At 48.4% G+C, this 13,511-nt stretch overlaps 1 protein-coding gene across 1 annotated transcript in view; it reads right to left on the bottom strand.

The window, feature by feature from the left end:
• The window catches only part of IGF2BP1 (insulin like growth factor 2 mRNA binding protein 1), a 28,691-nt gene extending 15,644 nt beyond the window's left edge, over nt 1–13,047 (bottom strand). Inside the window, exon 1 of the mRNA XM_026071868.1 lies at nt 12,986–13,047. The gene's annotated coding sequence lies outside the window, so the exon portion shown is untranslated. The remainder of the gene's footprint in view (nt 1–12,985) is intronic.
• Nucleotides 13,048–13,511: the final 464 nt, after the last annotated feature.

The following is a 13,511-nucleotide window of genomic DNA, read 5'->3' on the forward strand; positions in this document are numbered from 1 at the left end:
CCTCAGCTTTCGGATTTCTTAGGAAACATCGATTTAAACAATGACTTTTCTGTGTCTYGCACAACGAGAGTGCAAGGGGCATCCTAGCCGAGAACCACCCCTGCCTCCAAAATGCTTCTTCCAGGCCTCGACTGAATGCCATCGGCGCAATTGCSTCTCCCTTCCTGCGATATCCACCATCGCGATACACCTGTCCCTTATTGCACGCTCGCTTYGGAGAGCATTTCGTGTGCTTTTGAGCGGCTGCTCTCCCGCCTTCCAACCCCGGTGCCTTGCCGGCCCCCAAATCCTAAACCCGCACAAAGCAACAGCTTCTCGTTAAACCCTCTTCAGGCGGTAGCGCCACGACCGCGCAGCTCCCCGCTCACCGGAGCAAAGCGGCACGGGCGGCCGAGCGGAGTCCCAGCTGCACGTGTGCAACGGGAGCGCCAGAACGGCAGGGTGGCTGGCGAGAAAGAGATTTGAGGGTGGAATAAAAGAAAGAGGAGGGTGAGAAAGAAATATGCAAATACATATAATGACTAGATTAAAGCGGTGGCAGCGGCAGGAAAACCCGAGCGCAACCAGGGCTCAGCCCCTTGAAGGTTTGCTAGCGAGGGGAAGAGACCCGATCCAAGAGGCCCCTCCTGAGGAGACCAGGCCAGAAAGTCAACAAAGACCTTCAGCTTCTGGCATGGAGCTTGCAGGAGGAGGGACAGTGGCAGAAGTGAACCGGCCATGGGATTGCAGAGAAATGCATGTGCATCCTTCATGCAAGAATCGCGCGCAAATCTACTCGCCTTGGCTAGCAATTATCTCTGGCAAGCCGGCACAACGTGATTAATCCTTTCCATCCATCATCTCAGCAACCACAATTTGATTTTGGACTCATAAATCTGTTTAATTGRTTTCTGCCCATTACCTCTCCTTCGGAACCGCTTTGCACGCAGAGAATCACGCCTAATAATTGATGAGATTTTTCCAGGAGCTGCCGAGAATGAGGAGTTGTCTGCAAATGTCCCTTTGAAAACCTCTGAGAACTCCTTTAAAAGAGCTGCTGCATCTTGGGTACAGAGGGAAGGGACAGGTTGGTGCCTAAAACCTGGGAAAAGATGCTCTGGTTCATATTCCCTCCTCTATCAGCTTGCTGTGCTGCCGTTCCACTCCTCRTTTTTTCCTTCAGTCACATACGGATGGGGAGTCGTTTGGTCCTGGCATRGAGCACATGCCATATCCACCTAGCTAAGTGATGACCTCTGAGAGCAGTCAATGCTCAAAGCTTCGAAAAATGCAAGAAATCTCAGAGACACCTCTGATAAGAACCTTTACCCTCATCTTGCCCAGAGAAGGACTCTCATCAGCTCCTAGACTTCTGCATTTGGTTCTTGCCAAAGTCAATATATCAAGTATCTGGGGACAGGACAAATTTAACAGTAAGTAATAGAGAGGAAAGATAGATGAGTTTTATACAACGTGTCCATTTTGCATTATCTTTCCATTTTAATTTGCTGGCGGGTTGCCACATATTGAAAGGCTCTTTCTGACGCTCTGAACGTGCCCCAAAGCCAAGCGATGCACGGCCAGCTAAGCTCTGCAGATGCCCACAACCAGCATCCCAACACCAAACCTCTAATGGCCCACGATGCCTCCGAGAAATGGGCAGAGGATTATGGAAATATCCTCCTAGCCTACTCCAAATGCGATGCAACTCGGTCACATTGCTACCGAGTAGCTGGCCACTGAAATGACTTGGTAGATCTTTGCCCCTTAAGAAAACCTAAAATGGCAAATCTCAAACAGACCTTTACCAAACCTGGCAYCAGCCAAGCACCAACAGGACTATGAACATGCCACCTAACGCAGTGGTCAGAGGCAAATTTTCTTGTCAAATGTTACATGTGGAAGGGCACAGAAGAGATGTGAAGTGAGACTTGGTCTTCACCCCATCTTTCACCCATGGATCTCAAAGCACTTCAGAGACCACAAGGAGAGCCTGACCAGGAACAGCACAACATGACAAACTCTAAGGCAGCTGGGCAAGGAAATATGCAACATCACCCACACGTGTCCAACAGGTCAAAGTGAGCACTTTCAACTCCAAACAGCTGTGAACTTCTCTCCATCCCTGGTGTTATGCAGAACACATGAATAAAAGCACATATGAGATAAAGTATATTTTGCATTTTGTTTTTTGAGACCTTTAAGGTAGTTTTATATCACATTTCAGAGCATCTCCCTTCATCCACGAGGGCTGGAAGCTACCTTAGACTAGAGAGGGTGCTAAGACCAGAATCTCACCCAGTCATGTACCTCCAGGAGCTGCAACTTCAGTTACTTGTCATGGAAGATTTGTTGGTCTACCAGATTTCCTGCCATCCTCCCTCAAATTCAACACACAAAATGAAATCTCTGAAGGCATGAAACCAACAGCACGGTTATACCGATTTCCTCCCTCCGTGACGCCCTGCACGGGAGTGCTACAACCAGGGTTGCAGCAGGCAGATGCCGCCTGCAAACCTCTCACCCACTTCTCCTTGCCACGAGAGAGCAGTTCCGCCCTCCTCCAGCCCCCGGGCTGCGTTTCTAACTGGTTTCCAGTGGCCGTGGTGGTGGGAATGGGCTCAGGGCTGCCTCAAGGGGAGTTCACGCTTTGCAAAGTGGCCAAGCGAACAGGAGAGCAGCTCCCGCGCACCCTGAGAGCAACAGGACGCCCCAAGCACAGCAGAAGAGGCACCGGTTCCCACTTCAGCACATGCTCCTGGCAGGTCTTAGATCACTTTAATTACTTCATATTAAACACCTTTACTAGGGCAATAAGCAGGGTGATTGACAGCTGTCACTGAGACACATTTCATTTGGTTTTGCGAACAGAAAGCGGCAGGGGCCATCTTTTTATTCCGTGTTTCCAAATCCCCAGGATATTGGACCATTACTGGGGATCTTGCAAACACCTTGAGCTCAGAGCACCACGATAACCTGTGTAGGGAGGTTTAGTTGAGGCCGAGAGGTCCTGCAAGGATTCACATCTCTGACGCCTTCATACGTACAAGTACGTGCAAGTATCAGTGAGGAAAAGGAAGAGGAAGCAAAACTGCTTGCAATTTTTGAGGGCTTTTCGGGCCGATGCCTGTGTCAGGAGGGGGATGAGGGAGGCAGGACAGGCAGGGCGGAGGCAGGCAGGCTGCAGGGTTGTTTCCGCACGCGAGGTTATGGCAAGCTGAATCGAAGTTTCCCTTCACACCGTTTGCAGAAGGAGGCCTGACTCATGCCCCGCAGATGCAGGTCCCTCAGATAAAGCTAGTTCCACATCAGTATAGGACAGTCTCCACGCAGGGCTCCGGGCCAGCAGCACAGGAGCTGGTTTTAAGCCCAGTCAGGTTAAACCAGTGTGACGATTGCACACAGACAAGCCCTCGAAGATCAAAGGGAGCTCATGAAGGGAGTCTAGCGAGAATCCAGAAATTACAMCACAGATTATCCTATCTCAGGAAGTTAACGCAAGGGTGGAGACCCTTTTACCAAAACCGAAGTTAAAACCCGTGGTGCCGCACTCGGACCAGCCCGTCCTCCCGCTTCGGGTGCCGATGCGCTGAGTTCTTCTGCAGACCTCCAAAGTCCGGGCCACCAGAGATGGCAGGAAAGGGCTGCGGGGCCACGGGGCGCTCGCTGGGCCGCCGGCGTCCCCCGCGCACTCCAAGCCAGGACTGCTCCAGTGAGGAGCCCCCAAACCCCGTCCCCGCTGCCCAGCGGCATCGAYGGCTCTGTGTACGCGGACGCACCCAGGGACAAAACCCCGGGGCAGATTTGGYGTCACAACCGAGTCGCCAGTTTAAGCCCGAGCGATGCTAAGAGCGCTGTCTTTTTCCCRCGGAAACCTGCAAGTGAAATCAAAATGCTTCCGTCCTTCTTTCTAAGGGGATGTAAAGAAACAAACTGAGGTGAGAAAGTACAAGCAGGGCTCAGCCGGCYGCCTCAGCATCCATGCGGATGCAACCGTGCTCCCGTTTCTCGCAGTGGCTCCTCCTCGGGCAGCACTGCCCACGTGAACCAGCTGCCATGGCACTTGGGTGGCTTTGGGAAAAAAGCTAAATGATGCCATGCTTAAACCCCTGGCTGCGTCCTTCTCCCAGCAGAGCTGGACYGGCAGCAGAAGGGAGGCTGAGTTTGGGGACAGAGAAAGATGCCTTGTGTTTGCTGGGTTTGGGGTTGTTTGCTTTTATTTATTTTTGGTTTTCTGATTTTTTTGTGGTGGAGGGGACAGGGAACAAGAGGAAAAAAGACTGGATAGGGCACGGCAGGAGCTAGAAAACAACCCTTGCCCACGCAACAGCAAAGATAGGACTTGTCTCCTTCACTGCCCATGCACCGCATTACAGTGTAAAGAGCCCCTTAAAGCCCTCCGCTACCTTGGTACAGGCAATATTAGAAGCCAAACTGACAAACAAACACCAAATAAATTCAATGCACAGCTAGGGAAATCCAGCACAAAACCTCCCGAGTATCTGATCTGGATTTTTTCCTAAGTGAATTCCCTTCCGACATGTTCATGCCTTCTCTCCCGTCTGCCTTCCATAAACATCTACACGGCCAAGTTTTCTTTACTGGCACAAACAGCGGCAGAAAGTAGCTTTCAAAGTTGCATGGACAAGTATTTGGGGAAACCAAATATAAAATTTGCACTGCGCAAATATTCGTGCCAGGCACGTGCAGCCGGGGAAGCGCAGAAACTTTATCACATGGCAGGTAAAGGCTCACCGGCAAAAGCTCTTCCATCAACCCGCAGCATTAAAAAAGTTACAGCAATTCACTCCCCTCAAGTACATATCGAATATAAAAGTCACAGCCTCTTTGCATTTTGTCCATAAGCAAGAAGAGGCTACAGATGTCAGAGAAATTTGTTGCGTTATTAGTTCAGCTGTAACTGCATGCTAAACAATGACTATATAAAGTTCATATAAAGTTGTATATTTAGGCTCAAATTCAGCACATGCCTCATTTTAACGTCGAGGCAGTCCCATTAACTTCAAAAGGATGACTTCCCTGTTTAAAAACATGTCCTTAGGAACCTTGTGAATCCGAGCCTAAAAGCACAAATTTAGGCAAGGTTCATGGTTTCTCATGAAATCGCACACAAACAAACAGCTCCCTAAAAGAGCAGAGCAGCCACAAGCTCCTTTTCCTGATCAAGCAGGTCACAATTTTCTTCTAGTCTTTGCTCATTTGATCAATTTGTTTGTAAATACTCTTGTGCCAGAGAGAGATCACAAAACACAAGTTATTGCCTTCAAAGTGCAGCTGACTTCAAGAAAACATGTATACACACACACACATATACGTGTGTGTGTGTATTTTTTTTATATATATATATATATATATATATACATACACACACACACACGACTACCCGCTCTGGTGACTGATTCTGCTTGGACAAGACCAGCATTAAACAAGGAATAATTCAGATAAAAGGGACATTATAAGGCATACCAGCAGAACTGATGCTCCTCGACCTGCTTTGCCAGTGAGGATAGCATGCTTCCCGACACCTCCGAGATACACGCTGGCTGTTGGCTGCAATATCCTAATAAAGACATCATTTCTTTGCAGGTAGCTCTCTGCCCAACTCCTTGTTCTGCATCCAGAGCCACAGTTCCCAATCTTTTCCATGTGCAGAGCCCTAAACTTTTCCTTAAGGAAGCACGAAGTTCGACGCCCCCAGAAAAGGTTTCTCCGTGCCCATTCGAGCTGGTGGATCCAAATGCCACAAGACAAGAAGGAACCGTGACAGTCACATTTCTCAAGAGTGCTCAGCACATCAGGCGCTAATCACTTCTGAAAATGCAGCTTTTATTCAGATGCTCAAATGCAAGTTGGAAAATCTGGCTCCAATTGTGGGTGAAAATTTGGCCCTGAGCACCCTCTTTTTCCCCCCCTGGATCTAGATCACAATTCTCCCATGTGTTTGAGGCTCTGGCAATGGAGGCAGTTCCCATAGGATCTCTGCTTTTGTAAAAGGAAACGGCAGCGGGACCTTCAGCAGCATCAAAACTTTCTCCGTTTTGTGCAAATCAATTTTGCTGCAATCTCGAGTGCTGTTTACACTGCACGATACCCACGGCCGGCGCGGGATTTGCATCTTGCTGCGCGCTCCGTGGAGCCCTGCCAGCTCCGAGCCGTTCCTGGTGCTCGGCTTTGCCGCAGCTTTTATTGTATTTGCGCTGCCTTCGCAGCGCTTTAAACTCAACCAGGCAGATTACTCCTAAAAACAAAGCACAGACCCAGTTCTGCCTGGCATACACGTGGGTTATGTTTTATCCCCTTAAACTGGTTTTCTCCATCCGGACCAGACAATTACAGTAGCCAGAAAAGTGTGAAATTTCAGCTCTGACCATGTCAGGGCTCCCAAGTGTCAGTTACAATAAAATAAATGACCCATTTCCTGCAGGATCGCGAACGCTCCTCCGAGACAGACAGACACAGAGATTCTTGTTTATTTTCCCGTTTTCTGGAGAGCGGCTTGGGCTGCCCTGCTCTCACGCGCTGGAGGTCGGCTCAGCCCGAGGATGCTCTCACACCTCTGCTGCTACCCGCGCTCCTCTCGCAACACCCTCCTGGACTGCAAAAGCAAGGAGAAAGAGCAAGTTGCTCTGCTCCCACCCCGGTTATGGATTTTGCCTGATTTTGTCCCCTCTCCGACACCAGCCACACTGATTTATCCAGCACAAGGCTCTACATGAGAATCTCCTTGAAATGTCCTCCACCATTGGGATTTTATTACAAGTCCCGCTGGGGAAGCACCTGTGCGGAGGGCTGCAAAGGACGCCRGAGCAGGGAGGAAGAGCCGGAGGTGGAGAGAGGTGCTTCCCACCACGTGCAAGTCACCCGAGCACCCCAAAGCCTCCAGCTCAGAAGCAGCAGCCGCACTTTGGAGCCCAAGCGCTGCCAAGCCACAGCTGCGGGAATCAGCTCCGGGCATGGGAGCCAGCGTCGCGGAAAGCGCGCGGCTTCGGAAAGCCGCATCCCGCAGAGCCAACACACTTAAAACTGCCAAGATCTCTCATGCATCTGCAAGAGGGGGCTACGGCCAGGGGACGCAGATTGAGCAGGAATTGGTTTCTGCTATCCTTCAATAAGTTGCTATTCAATCAGAATAAGAAAACTCATACTGGCTTTAAGAAAATCAGCTTAAAATAACATCTTGCATTAACTTTCCAACAGAGAGAAATGCTTGTTGCACCGGGACACTATCACACAGCATAAAACCAACAGCCGGTTTGGTTCGAGACATTTTAAATAGCACCACAGCCCTTCCCCTCTACACGCGCACCGAGTTTTCAAGGGCCAGGCAGGCAGAACGGCTCCGGGTTCCCCACAAAGGCACAACGATGGTGATGGGAATGGAGAGGTGTGCACAAGATTTTCCAGAATTGAAGAAAACAAGCCGAMACGCCTGCTGCTGCTCCCACTTCCCAGCTAGCCAGGAAAAGCCAGCAACCTTCGGTGGCACCCCAAAAAGGGATTTCCTAGCTAAACTCACGAAAGGCTTTGCACATTTGCCGGTAACAACAAGACAACAGGGAACAGAGGCAGTGTAAAACAAAGCACAAGTTTCTGGACTGGAGAGAAACCCTCGTGGGTCAGGGCACCTGGTTTCAAACGGGAAAAGGTTCAGAGAAGCTTTCCCGGTGAGCGGACTATGCCGTAACGTAGCGGAGGCAGGACGCTGCATTAGGCTGGCCCCATCTCTGAGCCCCTTTTCGCCTATGCATCCACTGGTTTTTTTAAATTGCATAAACTTTGCTGGGCGAGTGCATTTTTCAAACCCCCCAGCTGACCCTCCCTGGGCATTTGCAGGCTCCAAATGGGGCAGAATAAGTATTTAAAGGCACACAGAGACTCGGACCCACCAGTTAACGATGATGTGCAGACCTACACACTTCTATTTCTGCCTTTTCTTTCCCCTTTATCCCTTGTTTTAGCCTTGTCTGCTTGGTGGCCAGGAACCCCTTCGCACCCAGTGGCAGAAAGGGGCAGTGGGCCATGTGGATTAACGCTTTCCAGGCRCGGGGCATTTAGGAGTACGCACCTTAGGCTGAGCTTTTAAATGCCTCCCATTACGCTGAGAATCAGAGCTCATGCTTAAAACTTTTGAAAAGCTTCTCTCTCTCATTGAAACAAAAAAAGTCCAGAAAAACGACATCTCCCTGACTTATCTGGAAGGCTTTTTCCTCCAAAGCCATTTGCAAGCCCCAGGTTTAGCCCTTGCTGTCAGCCTTTCCCCACTCATCTGTGCCTGCCGCGGCACCTCGGGGAGATGCCGGATGGGTCTCCCTGCGCGCGCGAAACTGGGGCCGAAAGCGGGCGGTCGGGGTTGGTGACCCAGCCGTGAAAAAGGGGGAAAGGGGCCGGGAGCCTCTCGCCTCCTCCTGGAGCAGCAAAGCCCTGGGCTAACCTCGGTCGCGCCGAGCAGCCTCTCGCGCTTCCTGAACTCTCCCAGACCCTACCGGCAACTCTGGAAAACATTAACATTGCCRGGGTTGGGGCAGGGGGAGGGGGAAGCAGTGGGCAGAAGTCTTCCACATTTCTAAATTCTGAAAAGGTCTCGATTTTCAAAGCGAGTACTTTAACCCCACTTCCCTTATCCGTATCGCTGGTGTTTGTTTGCTCGTTTCTTAACCTAAAAGGCAAAGACAGAAAGAAATTAAAGCGGAGAAGYGCCCTGAGCCCTGGCAATGGCCAGGGCTGTTCTCCAGAGAGGCAAATCTCTTCTGTCCTTCTCAATAAAAAAATTGCCAAACTCTTGGCAAAGGGCATCCACAGAGGAGCCCATCTTCCGCTGGGGCAAAACCGGAGGCTACGGAGTTTGCGCTTCAATCGCGACTTCTCTACCTGYGTGCTGGTTATGGCTGCTGCCTGGAAGGAAGCAAAGCAAGGAGTTCCTTCGCCAGTCACCGCAAGGCGCAGCCTGCAAAGTCCAGTCTTTCTCCCAGGTTTATTAAAATTGGCCACATTATCTCAGTTTTGAACCTAGCTGATGAAATTCACTCCAGCGGAAGATGAAAAATGACAAATTATTCCTAGTTTTTTCCCCGGCAGGAAAGGCTCAAACCGTATTAATTTGCAAATTACTCCGGTTCTCAGAGGTGTAAAATAAGCATTAAAACGCTGCCTTTTAGCTAAGAGCTGGACACTCATGAAATAAATCCAAAAAGAAGTCTTAAGATTCTTTTTGATAACAAAAAAAAAAGTAAGACAATAACAAACGAAATCATATTAAACTCAAAACTCTCAGAAAGTAGCATTCATCCTGTTTACAACAGTGTTTGAAGATTGAAACATAAGAATGTTGCTAATTTATAACTGATACTGTAACTTCTAAAACAGACCTGTTCTAGGGGAAGTGAATGCTCTTAAGAATGGCTTAAAAACACTTTGTTTCAGCATTTGAGACAGTATCTTTATTTTAAACAAAAAGGAACTACTGCATTTTTCTAGGTTCAATTTCCACAGAATCCACAGAATTCTAGGTAGGAAGGCATATTTTCAAGTTAATACTTCAGAACAAAGAATTTACACTAGCTGTTATCAAAAGTTTTTAAATATTTCGTTATGAATAATTAATTCCATGATTATGCACACACAAAAGAGTGCTTCTACAGTGTGCAAATGCATTAATTTGAAACAAAGCCTGAAAAAATAAAATGGCAATTCAAGATTTATCCACCCAATTCTCTATATGCTACACTAAATCTTCTTGTAATTAATAACATATAGTAATTCCCACTCCTGCTTGGGAGTTCACTGACTCTTTAAACACACGTGTTGTTTATGAATTGCCTCTACTTAAAAATGCCCTGCACAAATCCTTTTAGTTTTAAGTATATTGGCTGTTATCTGCCAAACTCACTATTTCCCCCCAATTACTTGGTTTCATTCTCTCTGGTCGACTCACTTCCACATTCCTCATATTTGGAATGTCTGCCTGATGGATTCACTTTTTTTCCCCCCTTCACCCCTCCTCCTTTATTCATTCATTCATTCTTTTTAATGCTATCTGCTTAGGGCTTTTCAGTTGCACAGAGACCTACCCCTCCTCAAAACCAGTTCTTAATCTTGAGGAGGAGAAGTTGAACTTATTTTTTAAAGCATCTTTTCTTCTTTAACCCTCTGAATAATAAAGCATGTAATACTTTTCAGGTTTGAAAATATGTATATACATTCTTAGGTTTCCCCAAGTTTTTTTTCCCATCAGCAAAGTTGCAGAAAAAATAACTTCAAAACAGCAATGAGATACTTCAAACAAAAAAAAAAAAAATCCAAACAAACTTTAAAACTGAGGGGGTTTCTGAAGGATTCACTGCAAAGAATGAAGTGACATTATTTACCAGCAGTGCCTTTTCTTTACAGTCAAATATATCTAAAGCATTTCTTTAAAATGGTTCCCTATAATCATTAACATAATTTGCAGCTTTAAGTGTTATTTGAAGAATCCCTGAGATTAAACAACTCTAAATCAGTTTACCATGCTTGTGCATTTTGGTGCAGCAACTACACACCAAGTGTTCTCTCTAATGCAATGCTAACACATTCTCTATTTTTTAATTCATTTCTATGATGGGATCAGGAACAAGCGAGATTTTAAAGAAGGAAATGCACCAACATGCAAAATTGATTTACAACAAGTAATTTTGTTATATATGTTCATTTTCAAAAAACATCCACACCAGTTTTACTGAGCATTATCATCTGTAGTTTCAAACGGAAGAAACACAACCATAAAGCCAAATTTTTATTTTACAAATTATCTGGAAAGCACGCAAATGGACACGACCTGTTTTCCACATTTTTACGCTACCAAAAAAAAAAAATCCATATCAGGTTGGGGGGAGGCATTTGTTTCAGATCACACCAAAAACCATCTGATTTGGCCCTCRCTACTCTTAATTAACCATTTCCTGTTCTGTGCATCTTTAAACTGGAAAATCCAGTCTTAAAGACAAGCAGAAAGAAAAAAAAAAAGGCGACTTAGACACAGAGGCAGTCCCATCCTCTCCTTCTTTATCCAAAAAGGAGGGGCGGAGGGGAGAGAAAAGTAAAATACGGCGTCTCGGCCCAGAACGCCTGCTTTGCGCTAACAACCTGCAAAGTCCCCCAGCGCTGCAAAAGTCCCCTTTGCCCACCCAGAAACCCCAACTGGCCTCCCAAAAGCGAGGCCAAGGCACGGCAGCAGCGCGCCCAGCCGAGCAGCAGCCCGGCCCGCGGCTCGGCGAGTCATTTTGAGAGAAGCCCACGAAGAAAGTCGCCAGCAAAAATGGCTCCTGTAGCTTTAAAGGCAGCGGATGGGGGCTCCGAGGCTAAATTTAAAAAAACACCCCRCAGCCCGGGATTTAGCAGCTCGACCCAATTAATCTCGTTTCTGCCGGTTCTCGTTGAAAACGGGCTAGCTGGCCTTTAGCTTTGGTTCCAGCTATGGTAAAGTTTCGRCAACAGGGTGGGCGAGTGGCTTTTTCTTGTTGTTTTTTTCGAGGGGTTCGGGGGCAAATCGCAGACTGCCAAGAAATATTTACGTTTCAATGTAATTTCCTAATAACAGGCAGGGAGGAAAGTCAGGGCAGGGGAAAGCGAAGTAGGAAACACGGTGAAATCGCCTCTCTTCGGCACAGGCTATCAATTATGGAGCCGGGCTATTGGGGGGAGGGGGCTTTTCCGGCCTTCCTCCCCCTGGCTCCGCTCCATAGCCGCCTTCCCAACACCCCCGCTCGACTCACTGGTGTTTCGGTCACCGTGAGCCGTTGGGCACCGTAACCGAGCGATATCGATCAGCCCCGTGCCGGACGGGTCCAAAACCTCGCGTGAGGCAAATTAGGGGATGGATTCAGGGCTTCGAGATAAACGGGCCGCGGAGCCGGAGGCCGAGGCACTTTCAACCCCCCTCCGAAACGCCCCGCCAGCTCCGAGAGGGTTTGGGGCAAAGTTTTAAAGGCCAAGGCCTGGCAACAGGCCCAGCCCACGCCGGGAAAATGGACTCTCCACGATCCCGCCAGGGGGATTGTGATCGACCAGAGGGAAGCTGCAAAGAGTTGCGGGAGAAGGAGTTTGCTTCGCCTCCTCCCCGCCGCCGCCACCGAGGGAACCGCCTCGTCACGTGGAGCCCGTGGGTCCTGGCCCGCGCGATCCAACGTGGACCGTTTGGCTCCGGGACCCTCTCGCCCGCTCCCTGGCGGAGCCGGTTCGGTTGGGGGGGGTCCCCCGCCCCCTCCCCTCAAGATAAAATGATTAAAAAAGAGGGACAAATTATTTCTCTTTTTCAGGGTTCCTGCCCCAAACAGCAGCCACCCCCCCCACCACACAACAAAGGGCCAAGAGCGCGGCGAGGCCGGAGCCGGGCAAGACCGGAGTGGGCACGGCCGGCAGCCCAGGCCCAGCCGGGCACGCGAGCCAGGGCGCCGGCACCAGAGCCAGCGCGCAGCCCAGAGCTGCCTGCGCCCGCGCCCCCCGCCTCGCCCAGCCCCACCAGCAATTTGCCCCCCTCCTTTTTTTTTTTTTATATATATATATTTTTAAATAGCCCAGCAGAAAACAAAAGGCAGCCGCTTCCTGGCCAAGGAGCGGGGCAAGCCGGGGAAACACTCCCGGCAGCACAAGTTTGAAAACGCAAACCCCAAAGCGCCTCGGCCATGCATCACCTTGGGCAAGCGGCGGGGTCATTGTTTCGCTGGCGTTTAAACTTGCTTTCGGAGTTAACTTGGCTTTTTTTTTTTCTTCCCCCTCTCTCTCTTTTTTCAAATGAAAAGGAAGGAAATTAAACATTGATCCTCCAAACTGACTCCCACCTCACTGAGGATGGATCGGGAGCCAAGTCGCCAACATATCTCATTTCACATGCACATATTTGGGGATAATTTTTTGTCTCCTTTATCTTACAGCCTTTTTTCTCCCTCCTCCCCCTTCCCAGCAGAAAAGAAAAAAAAAAAAAAGCACAAAAGAAAATAAAATGCTGTATTACCTTTGCTTTTTAGGTACTGAATGTTCAATCTCTAGCTGCTTTCCATGAAGCTCCACTTTCCCTAAAAACAAAATGTGTCTGTTTTTTACAATCTGGGTGGAGTGGTCAAAAAAAAAAAAAAAAAAAAAAGCCCTGGATAACATTCTATCACGTGAAACCGTTCATTTTAATTCAAATTACGGTGAACTGCACACAAATACATTTGCCGATTCCTTCACAAGTGCATTTTATTCAATATAAGACTGGCTTCAAATGGGAAGCGGTGGGAGGGAGTGGTGAGTTAGCTGTCTGGACAATGTTCCTTAGGAATATTTAATTCCTTAGTTCATACTGCTCGGCTCGGCTTTTAGCAAAAGAAAAGGAGGAATAATGTTTGGAGACAGAATTCTCTGCCTTTTTTTAATGCCTCGTGTTTAATTCCCGCGGAACTCCTTCGGATAGATTTTTTTTTTTCCTTCCCCCCATTAAAAGGCTCAAAATTGTTAACTCCATGGCAGAAATGGATTTCTCTTTGAAAAATGGGGTG

The sequence above is a fragment of the Apteryx rowi genome, unplaced genomic scaffold, assembly GCF_003343035.1.
Source record: "Apteryx rowi isolate R43461 unplaced genomic scaffold, aptRow1 scaffold_331, whole genome shotgun sequence".
Taxonomy (NCBI): Eukaryota; Metazoa; Chordata; class Aves; order Apterygiformes; family Apterygidae; genus Apteryx; species Apteryx rowi.